This window comes from Corapipo altera, unplaced genomic scaffold, assembly GCF_003945725.1.
Source record: "Corapipo altera isolate COAL_440 unplaced genomic scaffold, ASM394572v1 69, whole genome shotgun sequence".
In the NCBI taxonomy this organism is placed as follows: domain Eukaryota; kingdom Metazoa; phylum Chordata; class Aves; order Passeriformes; family Pipridae; genus Corapipo; species Corapipo altera.
Genome location: NW_020884908.1, coordinates 5,205,256 through 5,217,553, shown reverse-complemented (window position 1 = coordinate 5,217,553; position 12,298 = coordinate 5,205,256). Strand labels below are relative to the sequence as shown.

Genomic DNA, 12,298 nt, shown 5'->3' with positions numbered 1-12,298 from the left:
GTAGAGAGATAATGTACAAGGCCTTTTGATTAAAAACAAAATCATAGTAATTGTGTCTATTCAGTTCAAGAGAGAAGATATGAATGGTTTTATGTTACCTTACTAGTGACCATTTACATAACCTTGAAGATGGTGTGCCTAAGTAATTCTATGCTGTCATTTTTATAAGATAAAATAGGATCAATAAAATATTAAAGAAACATTGATTTCTGCATCTTGACAAGCTGAATCCTCTGGGATAAATAGAATTTTTCCTTTTGTGTAGAGGTTACAAAACAAGTGATAAATACTTTTGAAACCCTGTCATTCTCAATTGATTTGACAAGTACTAAGAATTTGAGAAAATTTAAGTAAGCAACCCTGGTTGTCAGCGGTTTGGTACATTCTCCACTCCTAAAGGCAAAGTGATTTTAGATATTTAAGAAGTGGCCTGTTCCCATGGTTAGAAAAGAGCCAGAGCCTAAGGAACTTTAAATTGTGTATGCTGTATTAATTGGATTTTCTTTTGGGGTTTCTTGTTTTCTTTTTTTTTTGTAATTAAACGGAAGACTGTTTTTATTGAGCCTTTCTTTTGGTGCCTTAAAAATTATACCTTTCTGGTAGTAAATTCCCCTACTTAAAACTTTAAAATAGCCTTTTTTAATGGGAATGGTATTGGTCTGGAGGTCAAGGGTTCTGACCCATTTCAAAACCTTTGACCTTCATTTACAACCCTTATGGTTTGCTTGCCTGACGAATAAGGATAATGCAAAATTAATGTTTCTTCACATCGATTTATTCGTTTTAGTGCCTATATTGCCAAATTTATTTAGAGTGTGCTGATAGACATTTCATGAATACAAATGAAAGAATCATAGAAGGTGTGAAAAATCGATAGTCTGCATTGTCAATAAAGTGCAATAAGAACAATTACTTCTGGAGATTACACCTAATAGATTTTACAATGAACTAGTGAAGAGTAGTTATGTTTTCTAGTGAGGTTATTATTAATGAATGTAACTAGAACTTTGCTCACCTACTTTTCCATCTTCCTCAGGAAATACAATGTCTTTTTACCCTGAAAGGAATTTAATATTCCTTTTGGAACTTTTGGAATTTAGAGATTGTTATTTTACATATGGCAATACTGGAAGTGAACATTGTTCACAACTTCTAGAATATGAACTTACAACTGATTTAGATTAGAAAAGAATCTTTACTACCAAGAAATCCGTATGCAAATTTTACTGTTCATTCATTAAAGTGCTAGAGTAGAACTAATCTGAGTATTAAATATGTGTCTGACAGCTTGGTATTACCATTTAAAAAAATTAGTTTTCGGTATCCATGCTGCTTGTATCAATAATTAGTGCTTGACCTTTCCCTCTTTTTTTGGTAGGGTAATCTAATCTTTCTTAAAATCATGTTGTGCTCTGTACTGTACGTCACTTGTTTGGTTTTGGGAAGTGGAAAGGACAAGGAATAAATGACGTGCTCTAATGCATCTATTTGTCATATGTGTCACAATGCCACTTAATGCTAATCTAATCAAATTGAAGCTATCGTGATTGCTTAGCAGTGCTGGTTGCAGAGACCGAGGTTGTTCTTTGTGAAATAGTAGAAATAAACCAATAAAGTCGCAAAGACCTCAAAGTCTTTCTAAAGTTGCACAGCAGCTGTAATTTTTGGCAGAATATGAAAAATGATGTGAGAAATGAATCTAAAATTAGCTCCAGATGTATACAGATTGTTCTGGGGTGATAATTACATTTTTCACTTTGAATTTTCCTAATTCAAAGAGGTCAGCATGGCAATCACAGAAGTGATTTATTTTGTTAAGAAGTGAACTGTCTTTTGCTACATGAAAGCTTGAGAGATATGAAATTGAATTTCAAGCCGACATTTTAGAGATACTGGGAGGAGATGGGGTTGAGCTTGATTGATTTTTTTCCCCTTTTTTTTTTCTTTTTCTTTTCTTTTTTCCCCCCTGCAAGATAGGGTGGGAAATGAAGTGATATCCTTTTGCTAAAATTTTAATTAATTTTTAAGAGGAGATGGAGAGGATGAAGTGCCAAAGATCAAAAGATCAGGTCAAAAAACAGTTTTTAATCACATAAATAATGTGGCATAGTTACGAAGTAAGTATCTGCAAATTTGATTTAAAACTTCACAAATTTGTCAGCCATCACTTTATGAAATTGAAAGATTGCTTTGATTAATCTTTGGTGTTTTTATGATAACCCCTTCTCAAAATTCATTTTAAACATTGTATATCCAATGTAAGCCATTGGATCGTTTTTTCTTAAACATCTGACTTTTTCCTGATGTTTATTTAGATTTGTGGCTGAAATATGTTTTGTTTTTCTCAGAAGTGCAAAATGGCATAATAATATCGCACAAGTAATTTTTTCATAAAATTGTGAAAATAAAGCTTTTTCCTATGTGAAGTGGTTTTTTTTTTAAAAAAAAGAGATACCGTTCTGTGGAGCTATTTGTGACACCTGGTGAATTTCTTGTTTAAATTTCATATATTTAGGCATATGGAAAAAGACCATTGCTTTTGTATTTGTTTAGTGTTTGCATGTTGGTCTATTGCTTTCTATTTAACAAAGGCAAAAAGAGAAACAGGTGGTTTGAGATACACACAAAAGGCTTTTCCTAAGACAAAACCAGTTTTTTGATAGACACACTACGTTTTGAGACGTGTCTCTGTGTGTGTGCTTACATTTCTATAAATCTATCAAAACATAAAGAATCCTTCATTTAATATTACTGCAAAGTGTTCCTGCTTATTTGACATTAATATCATTTTTGAAAGAATCGACGTTGCATTCAAGGCCACTTTATAAAAGCGTTGTGTTGCTCATCCTAATTCAGTCTGACACACATTCCAATAACACTACCTCCCTTCTAGGGTTTAAAACTAAATTTATGGCTGAGCATTGTGAAGTGCATCATTTAAAAATGGTTTCAACCCAAAACATCTAATAAATAAATAATGTGTATGGCTACTCAGTAGCAGACTTTCCAGACTAGAAATCATTCCATCGGATACTCAACAGTCCACTATCGGAGAGGGCTGTCAGATAAATCTTATAGTAGCTGCATTCATGTCCTGTAAATCACATGTTATTGTCTGAGCCTTCTGCCAGGTCATCTATTCTTTTCCCATTTATCAGAAATGCATACAGTACAGTGAACCTAGAAGCACCATCTCGTCTGGCCTGGCATCCTGTCGGGGTAATTAAACCAGCCAAAAGAGAGAAGTCCTGCTTCTGTTATCCCTTCTAAATGAGTGACATCAGGATGTTGAAGGTGCTCACGTGCAATTGTGAGACAAGACTTCTGCGTGGGGAAACTGATGTCACCCCCAAAGAAAGCATTTTCATCTAAAAGGACTTTGTGCCTAAACACAGAGGGGGCTTGTATGAATTGAGTGCATATCTCTAATCAAATATGCTACTGTGCTTCCTTTCGTTTGCCAGATATTTTCTTGAAATACATGACCAAGTAGGAACAACTGTGATCTTCCCTACTCTCTCCTGAAGGGATTAAAAATATTTCTTTCTTGCTCACATGCATGAAGCATTCATCCTGTTATTGTAACTCCAAGGTGAAATGGTATAAAATAGGTTCCATAGTTTTCTTTGATGCCTGTGAATTTAAAAAATCTTTGACACTTGAAAAATGCTTCTTTCTGTAGTAAATCAACTGAATCTCCAGTGGAATATGTGTAAGAGAACTAATTGGATGGTTCTTGTCAGATTCATCTTTGACTTAAGAGCTTTTTTCCTACTGAATCTAAACTTAGACTGACTCAAATACTGTTCAACTCTTGTATAATCTTCTTGGTTCCTCCTTTCTCTGTCCAGTGTTGTTTCAAAAGGACTAAAGGCACATTCCTGGTAGCTCATAGCATATATAAAACCAGGACCAATGTTTTAATACATTTAATCTCTAGATAATTTATCTTTGAGAAATATTAATATGATATATTGCAATATAACTACATAACCTTAGCTATTAAATGTATACTGGGCCTCAATAAGGTTTATCTTTCATGAGGAGGTGGAAGAGGGAAACATAAACCCTGGTACTCCAGATTTTTTTGTCTGAAGAGATATCATCTGCTCATATGGCCCAATGAAATATGATTATGACTGAACATGTCCTGTGCTGATTGTTTTTGGAGTTATTTTTTGGAGAGAAAAGCATGATCCAGGGCAGTACCATGTGCATTTTAAAAATACAGCAGAGGCTGATTAGTAGTATTAAAGCAGAAAAAAATTACACTGTGAAAGCTGGTCTTACTGCCTCTGTAGGGAAACTTAACGAGTCTTCAGCTCTCTTTTTTTTCTAGTCCAGTTACCATTGATTAAGTGGTGAAATTTTTGCCTGAGGTATTTCTTTAGTATGATCTTTCATATGCTACTAAACCCCTTCTTGAATGGATTCTGTTGCTTCTAAAGAAGTCAGGTTACATCTCTTGCATGGGCAGTATCTTGGTCATATCATATCTCTTACTTTGATAAGGAATCTTAATTATTTGAGCAATATCAACATGTGCCATGCAGTCATGCACCCATACAAGCATTATTTTCCCTAAGGGAGAGCAATAGGATAGTAATTACAATTTGGATTTTTTCAGCAGAATTTTCTCACACCCTCCTTTCGCTTCCACCCCATTACTTCAGTGTTTCTGGGATTGCAGTAGGATCTTCAGGCTTTTATGAGTATCCTCTGCTCAGAAAATAAAAAACTTTCTATCGGTGATCCAAATTCATTCCCTCAGGAATGGATTTCTGCAGCGTGTTCTAAAATGTCGTAAGTCTTTGAATTACTTGGAGATTTTAGTTGATGTAGAAGATGGCAGGTTTTCAGTTGCTTGCAGAGAGAACACTTTATGCTGATACTCTGTGATCTGCACTGGTTCCTAATTTACTTTTAAGTGCTATTTGATGTGATGGATAACTGCAGTGATTGCTATGAAGTTTTAATTGAAATGGGTATATGTTAGCTAAAAACTGATGTCACTATGATGCCATGGCAGCTGAACTCAAAAGATTCATCAAAACTCTTAACAATATCCTAGTTTAGATATGAAGAGAATAAATGCTGTTTGAGTACTTTTTATGTGCCCCAAGTGTTAGATGATGACATTTTAATCACAGTAATGTTCTTCCATCTAATCACTTTATGTTATAACAGCTGAAAATAAGTTGAAAAAGGATTTGATCTCCATTTAGAGATGTGATTTTTTAAAAAATGTATATGTTTTGGCGTAGAGGGTAGATGATGTGGAGATTTTGTAAGCTGTCAAATGATTTTCTATCAACTGTAATACATGCTCTAATTTTCTTTTAGAAGGCATTTAGAAAATACAGGGAGTTGGAAGGTTTTCTTTTTATATAGTGTGAACTTCTGCAAATAGGATCTTTGTCTTTATCAAAGATTCACATAGCTGTATTTGAGTTGAAAAAAAACCACGACACTTCAATGATAGATTGCTTTCATGATAAAATGCTTAGAACCATAACTTTATTAGGTAAATGAAAATTATTTAGATCCTAACAAATAAAAAATAGAAAAAAAGAATTTACCAAAGTCTAAATGGAGTTCAGGAAAAGATGTTGCATGAATCATGCCCACAGGTGTTTGCCTTATACTGCTAACTTTCCTTGAAAAACTATCAAGTATTCAGTGTTTCTAGTTTAGTATGAAGGCACTGTATTGAGATACACTTGTGCTCTTTTGAAGAATGTGAAGATTGGGAGAATATTTGGTAGCCTAGATTTTTGTAGAGATGAGGTGGCTGTGGAAGGAAGTGAATATTCAAGATCACCTTGCTCTGCTATGGATTATTTAGGTTTTTTAGCTGCCTCAGATGTGATTCATCCCAAGGAAAACCAGGCATATTAATAAAACTGTGTAAATCTTAACATTTGACAATATGGGATTGCCAGGCATGTTATTATTTGGTATGCAAGCAGCAGTAAGGACGTTCCCAATGCAATTTAGTAACAAATATTACATGGCCCTTGTAACTGAAAGACAAAATGGAAGATCCTTATCCTAATCTTCTTTAGGATGCTGTTGGATGGAAAGTAGCTGGGAAATGTCTAATAAGCTTTAAGTTCAGTGCTACTTCAGGATATTTTCAGTGGAGAGGTTTTACATCATAAATTGTTTCCTCCTCCAAAACTCTTGCTATTCTTTCCCCCCTACAATGTATATTTTTAATCTACATTGCCTTGGTTTTGCGGAGTGGAGACTGTGGTCAGAACTAGAGAGAGAGGGGAAGGGCGATTCCACAGTAGCCAGGGGCTATGCTCTCCAAGTGCTCTCCTGGGACAGAAGGGGCTTAAGTTTCAACTGGTGTTTCAGGTAACAATTATTGTTATCACCAAGTAGAATAATCTATCAGAGGAAAAATTTCAACATATCCCCCCCAAAGTAGCTAGTAGTCCAGCAGCTTAGGGGCATTTACCAGACATGTGGAAGAGTCCAGTTTTGAAAGAAATTAAGCTCTCAATCTGTAAAAGCAACACTGTGATTCATCTGTGTTGTTCTCAATTGCCGTTTCCTTCTTTGGTTGTTGATATATGAAGACATCAAGTCTTTTCTGTAAGGTCTTAGGGCCTTCTGTCTTCACCTGCATTGCAAGACACTTGATATAAACACAGTGAGCTGTTTGACTACTGGTCAGTAGGATTAACTCTGGAGAAAGTGAATGAAAGTCTTGGAAGAAGTGACTGTGGAATCCAGATTCCTTGAATGCCGTCCCTTATTGCTTGGATTTTAGATACTATCTTTTCAGTAAGTTTCCTTCTCACAAAGCATATGGTGACATTATCAAATCTGTTGTCTAGATCACTTGGATTCTTCCTTACATGAGGTATATCTGTGGGTTTATGCATACTATAACTTCTTTGCTTCCTAAGTGGAAGTTTTTCTTCCGTCACTGAGGATTTCCCTTTGGGTACTGAAAACATATATTGACTACTTTCATCCTTGGTATATGTCACTGAGCAGAGTACTTGGAATAATTACAAATGGATTATGGATGCTATGGATATTTTACTCCTTGCTTCCTTGGACTGGGTTATGCATTCGAAGTGTTTGAAACTGGAGATCAGTTTGGCAGATAACTATCTGAAGTGCAAATCTGATAAGATTGAAATAAATGGAAACAGCTGGGAAAACCTTTTCTTTGAACTGCAGTATGTTGAAATTACATTTAAATTTGCTGAATGTATGTTTTTTACTTTGACTTAAGCAGTATGTAGATTTTGTCTCTCTAAAACTGGATTATTGTAATACAGTCTGTGTGAAACCTTGGGATAATGTAAAACTTGCCTCTTGGAACATCATTCCTGCTTCAGTTTTTTGTTGCTTTCTAAATTGTTTGAAAGTTTAATTGCCTGTAATTGCCTGCAATATTTAGCCTGTTGAGTTCCATGGAATTGTTTAGAGAGCACTCTAATATGTTTAAAGAGGAGTTTATTTCAAACTCTTAATGATTACTAAAGTTCACACTTCACTACGCTTACGATCTGTTTAAACTCTGTCTTTTCTCTTAGGTATCACTGTTGGCTTCAGGAATAATGTGCTTTGTTTGCTGTTAGCATGGCTTACAGATAGGCCATTTAAAATGTCTGTGTCCATCACTGGCTAAATTTTAAAAAAATTAATTTTTATAGACTCGTGTGAAAAACAATATTCCGTGAAGTGGATGGATGTATATTGACAATTTGCTGAGTAGTAGAAATCAAAGAAGTTTATAACTTTGCTTTTGCCTTATGTGTGGAAATAGGTTAGAATATAATGAGAATAATTTGCCAATAGTGCATGAATAATAAGTGACCTTCCCTTGACTTCATGATGCAATAACCACTTGATAGTTATATCCTAGCAGGTAATAGTCACAGTAGTTAAAGTGTGTGAGCTAGTATTTTGGCTTTACCTCCTTATATCTTTCCATAATACTTAGTCTAGGAGGATATTTTAAAGGTTTACTCATTCTCCAGTTTGCAGATGAATTGTACGATATGGGATTTTAAGATGGACAAAAACTGTGATATGTTACATTTAGTATGAGAAAAACAGAAGAACGTATGGTATATTATACTTTCATTAAATGAGGTTGATGTTTCTGCATATTAGATATAAATAATGGTCAAAGCAATAGTTTAAATCGTTGTTTAGTCTAGGCCTGCTCTAGACCCACTAGCAAATGCCCTCTGCAATTTGCAGCCACTGCACTTTGAAGTGTTCAACAAAAACAGACCAGATCAGCTGCAGACTGAGAAAAGTAGTGTGAATGAACCAGTGTTTTTTGGTTCATACTACACAGCTACTTTGTGGAAAGTAATTGTGGTTTTGAACAAAAATTAAAAAAATACATCTATATGTAAAACAATCAAGATGCTCAAGTGCTCTGTATTAGACTAAGAAGGTGTTCAGAGAGCTACAGATGGATAGGTGTGTTAAAGCCATGATATTTTTATGTGGACTGATATGAAGTTTTGTTTCTTGGGACAAGACACTTGGAGAATTCAACATGACTTGCAAGCTTGTGGTAGAAGAATAAAAGATAGGGTTAAAAACCGCAAAACCATTCTTAGAAATAGTTTACCACACTAGAGTGGAGAGAGATGAACTTTTCTAAGTTCTCCTTACTAAAACAGGATTCTGTGGGGAGAATGAGGATTTTCCCTCCCAGATTTTCTTTATTTTTTTTTTAATAAAGTACAATCTTTAGTGGTTGTTTTATAGACTTTTCAAGTAGTGTAGGCTCATATGAAGAAAAATTCTCTTATGAATTGAAAATGATTTGCATTTGGTCAGGAATCCAGGAGAAGGTGTTGGTGTGAGTTTAATGGAAAACATATCCTCTACAGCTAAAAATAATAACCTTTAAAGGTGTGTTGCTGGGACTTTGATAAATGTATGCATTTTTATGTCTAGGGAGGAGTGTGGATTGTCTAATGTAAGTGTGAATCATGGGGGTGTGATAGGGGAATGGGACAGCTTCATTTCTATGAATGTACACTGCTGCAGATGTTCAAAACTAAGGGAACATAATTTAGCTACAGAAGCAAGACTTTTCTGAAGAAAAAAGGCATCCTGTTGCTTCGCCAGCACACTAGGTCTTAAAAAAACACCACCATTTAAGGTGAGTTTTGTGCAGTGAGAGCACACCCTGTGGCTTGGCAGTCTAGTCAGAAGGATGATACCATGCTGACTTTATAACTAGATCTTTGAACAATATTCTCATGGGTGGTAAATGCAAAACAAAGTAATATCAACTGGCACTTAATTCTGTGAGCTCCCTGCTGATGGGGCTCTGCACTGAAATGGAACTCTTCCTGACAGGAAGTCAGCCGCGAAGTGTGGAGACCTCTGAAAATAAAGTGTGCTTTAATTTGACACCCTGCTGTTTTACAGCTAGTCTGTTTAATTTGAGACTATGAAAAGAGGTTTAGGGGAGGGGTATGAGATTATGGAAAGTTCAGTGAGCAGCAATCCTTGTTGCTGATTTAATACTAATTACGAATATGCAAACTTTTTTGTTCATGGTAATAAACAAAATAATGTATCTCTGTTTCCAAGTGACACTGCTTAAGGAACTTATGATTTGAGGAGAAGTGCTATTTACTTAAAGTTCTACCAGGAGAAAATGTGAATAGTGGTGCTCTTCAGTTTTTTGTTTCACTTTTAACCTTATTTATATTCATCTGTGCCTTTTTGAATATTTTGCAACTGGGAAAATGCCTGTCTCATCAAAGTTTGTTAATGATGCACTAATCTTCCAATAAATAACTTGTTTAACTTACTAAAAACTCGTAATTCAGATTATGCAGAAATCATGATGTTCAGGTGCATGTCTGTTAAGCGTTAGATCCTAGTTCTGAGCCATATTTGATTCAGAAGAATCAACTGGATTTTCCAGTACTCTTTGAATAGTCGCAAAGACATCTATTTAAGCTTCTAATTAAAATGGTTATATTTTTCTTTTCAAAAATTTACTTGATGAGTGCAGGGGAGGATTTGCAAAGAAAGGAGCAGAAAATTACTGTTTATCATGTTTATTGTAGCATCATGTAGGGAAACATGAAAATAGAGCCCTGTGTTGCAGTGTGTTGTGTATTATATTTTAGTCTAAAGGAAGACAACAGATGCCGGATGAGGAAGGGAGAGGAGTGTGCAAGTATAGCTTGTTGGAATAGATGCATTAGTTTTTCTGCCTTTTTTTTGTTATTTGAGTTAGCTTCATTTTCTCTAAATCTTTCAAGAAAAGATCTGCATTAGGATAGGATTGCCCAAGGGAATAACAAAGGACAGGTCTGGACATCCTGTCTTTTGAATGAAGAACTGGGACTGGCTTACATGCTTCAGTTCCATTCCCTCAAAGGTGCAATGATGGTGGGAATCTTGTCTATCTTTTGCGTGCATCATTATGGGAGTTTAAATAGAAACTGAGCTACATTTGGGGAAAAGGGTAATACAGAATCATTGAATGGTAGAATGGTTTAGGTTGGAAGGGACCTTAAAGATTATCTATTTCCAATCCACCTTCTGTATAAAGGGGCTTGTGGTTCCAAAAACAGTGCTCACTGTGTATATTACTGAGTTCTTTACTAGTTAAATTCATTTATTTAAAGCTAAAAACATTGAGCAAGAAGGTTGCTGCTATTTGGTGGTGATGATGAATGTTGCTATGGGTGGGATCAGTCCATCACTACTAATACAACTGTGCAGCAGTGAGTGTGCTGCGATTTTCTTGTCCTTATAATTAGTAGTCTACCTTGAAAGCCAATTTTTTTCCATTCTGTGCTTTTACAAAATCTCAAATGACAATCAAAGTTAAAAAAACAATGAAATCTAGAGTCAGTTACCTTATATTCTTGCTATTCTTCAATTTATTTGCCTTTATTCATAAAAAATGTTACTGTGACTGCAATGCAATTATTTGGATCTCTTCCCTTTGTTAATCTTGTGTTGTTCCTTTTCCTCACTTTTGTTTTTCTGTCTCATCTCCTTTAACTCACAGCTTCATACTTTCCATTGCTACATGTTTACAGAACTACTCGGTATTTTGATTTCTCAATTAATTGTTAAGATTCCTGTTCCTATTCTTTCTGAAGCTAGTCTTTCATCTTGGCTTTGAAAATAGCTGATGGTTAAAGAACCTGAAGAGGAAACTGCAGTGGAAAAGGTTTGCTTCTAGATGAACTCAAACCTGACCCCTAATTTTGTTTCATGAGGAGTCATGGCAACAGTCTACTAGTGGGAGAGAGAAAGGGAGAAACTGCCCAGGCAAATTGCTTCCTACATCAGAAACTGTGGATCTGAGATCAGTGATTACTTATTTAATTTTACCCCAGTTTTTCCTACTTTTTTGAAACTAGATATGAAAATTAGGTTTGAGTGGTGATGATATGCACCTTTTATGCTGTGATAGTTATTATTGATATAATTTTTATTTATTCAGACAGTGATATTTTCATAATTTTATATGACCTCTCAAATTAAGTTATTTAAGTTTTTGTTTATTGTTAAAATCCTGTTTTAAGAATATTTGGTATCAGCATAAATTATGACAACTGCAACCTATCTCGAGATTTTCTGGCTGTGGGTAGTTGTTAAAGACTGTATATGCTGCAACATTTTATGCTCTGTGTCTTACATGAAACTGTATTTTTTAGGATAGATTCTCATAGGTTGTAGAGAAAACAGTTGTCACTTTGAGAGTAATCTCATAGCATAAAAAGCATTATCTAAAAAACTGACAGTTTTTAATGTAGCATTTTTACTGAAGAATCTAGTACCTAAGTATGCAAACTACTCCAGCTCTATATGTGTATAATTTATTTTCAGAATCTATAAAAACTTACTGTGAGTTGAACTCAAAGTTTTAAGTATTGAAATTAAACTCTCATTATAGTTTTAGGCATTTACCACTAACAACATAATACTAGTTTATAGGAAGCTCTGTTTACATGGAGTAACCCACATGGTTAAACAGCAGGGGAGTCTTCTGCTTTTAGTTAAAAACCTGCTGTTTCTGTATGGCTTATTTACTACTTCTTTAATTCTTAATGTAGTGTGCTGTGGAATTGAGCATGCAAAAGTCGGCAAAGAGTTCTGTTTTCTGCGTCTAGGGTTATTACTTGCTGTACAATAATAAAGGCACTATTTTATTGGGTTACTTGTAATTAACTTCAGCACTAGGCATTGATATAAATCATTCCTAATCTGTTTTCTTTACATTTTCGTTCTTTTAAACTGGTTTAACATAGCTTCTTTCTGTCGTCCT

General features: G+C 34.9%; 1 protein-coding gene across 3 annotated transcripts in view; it reads left to right on the top strand.

The window, feature by feature from the left end:
- Window positions 1-12,298, top strand: part of LRBA (LPS responsive beige-like anchor protein) — a 400,324-nt gene that overhangs the window by 112,548 nt on the left and 275,478 nt on the right. The window lies entirely within an intron of this gene.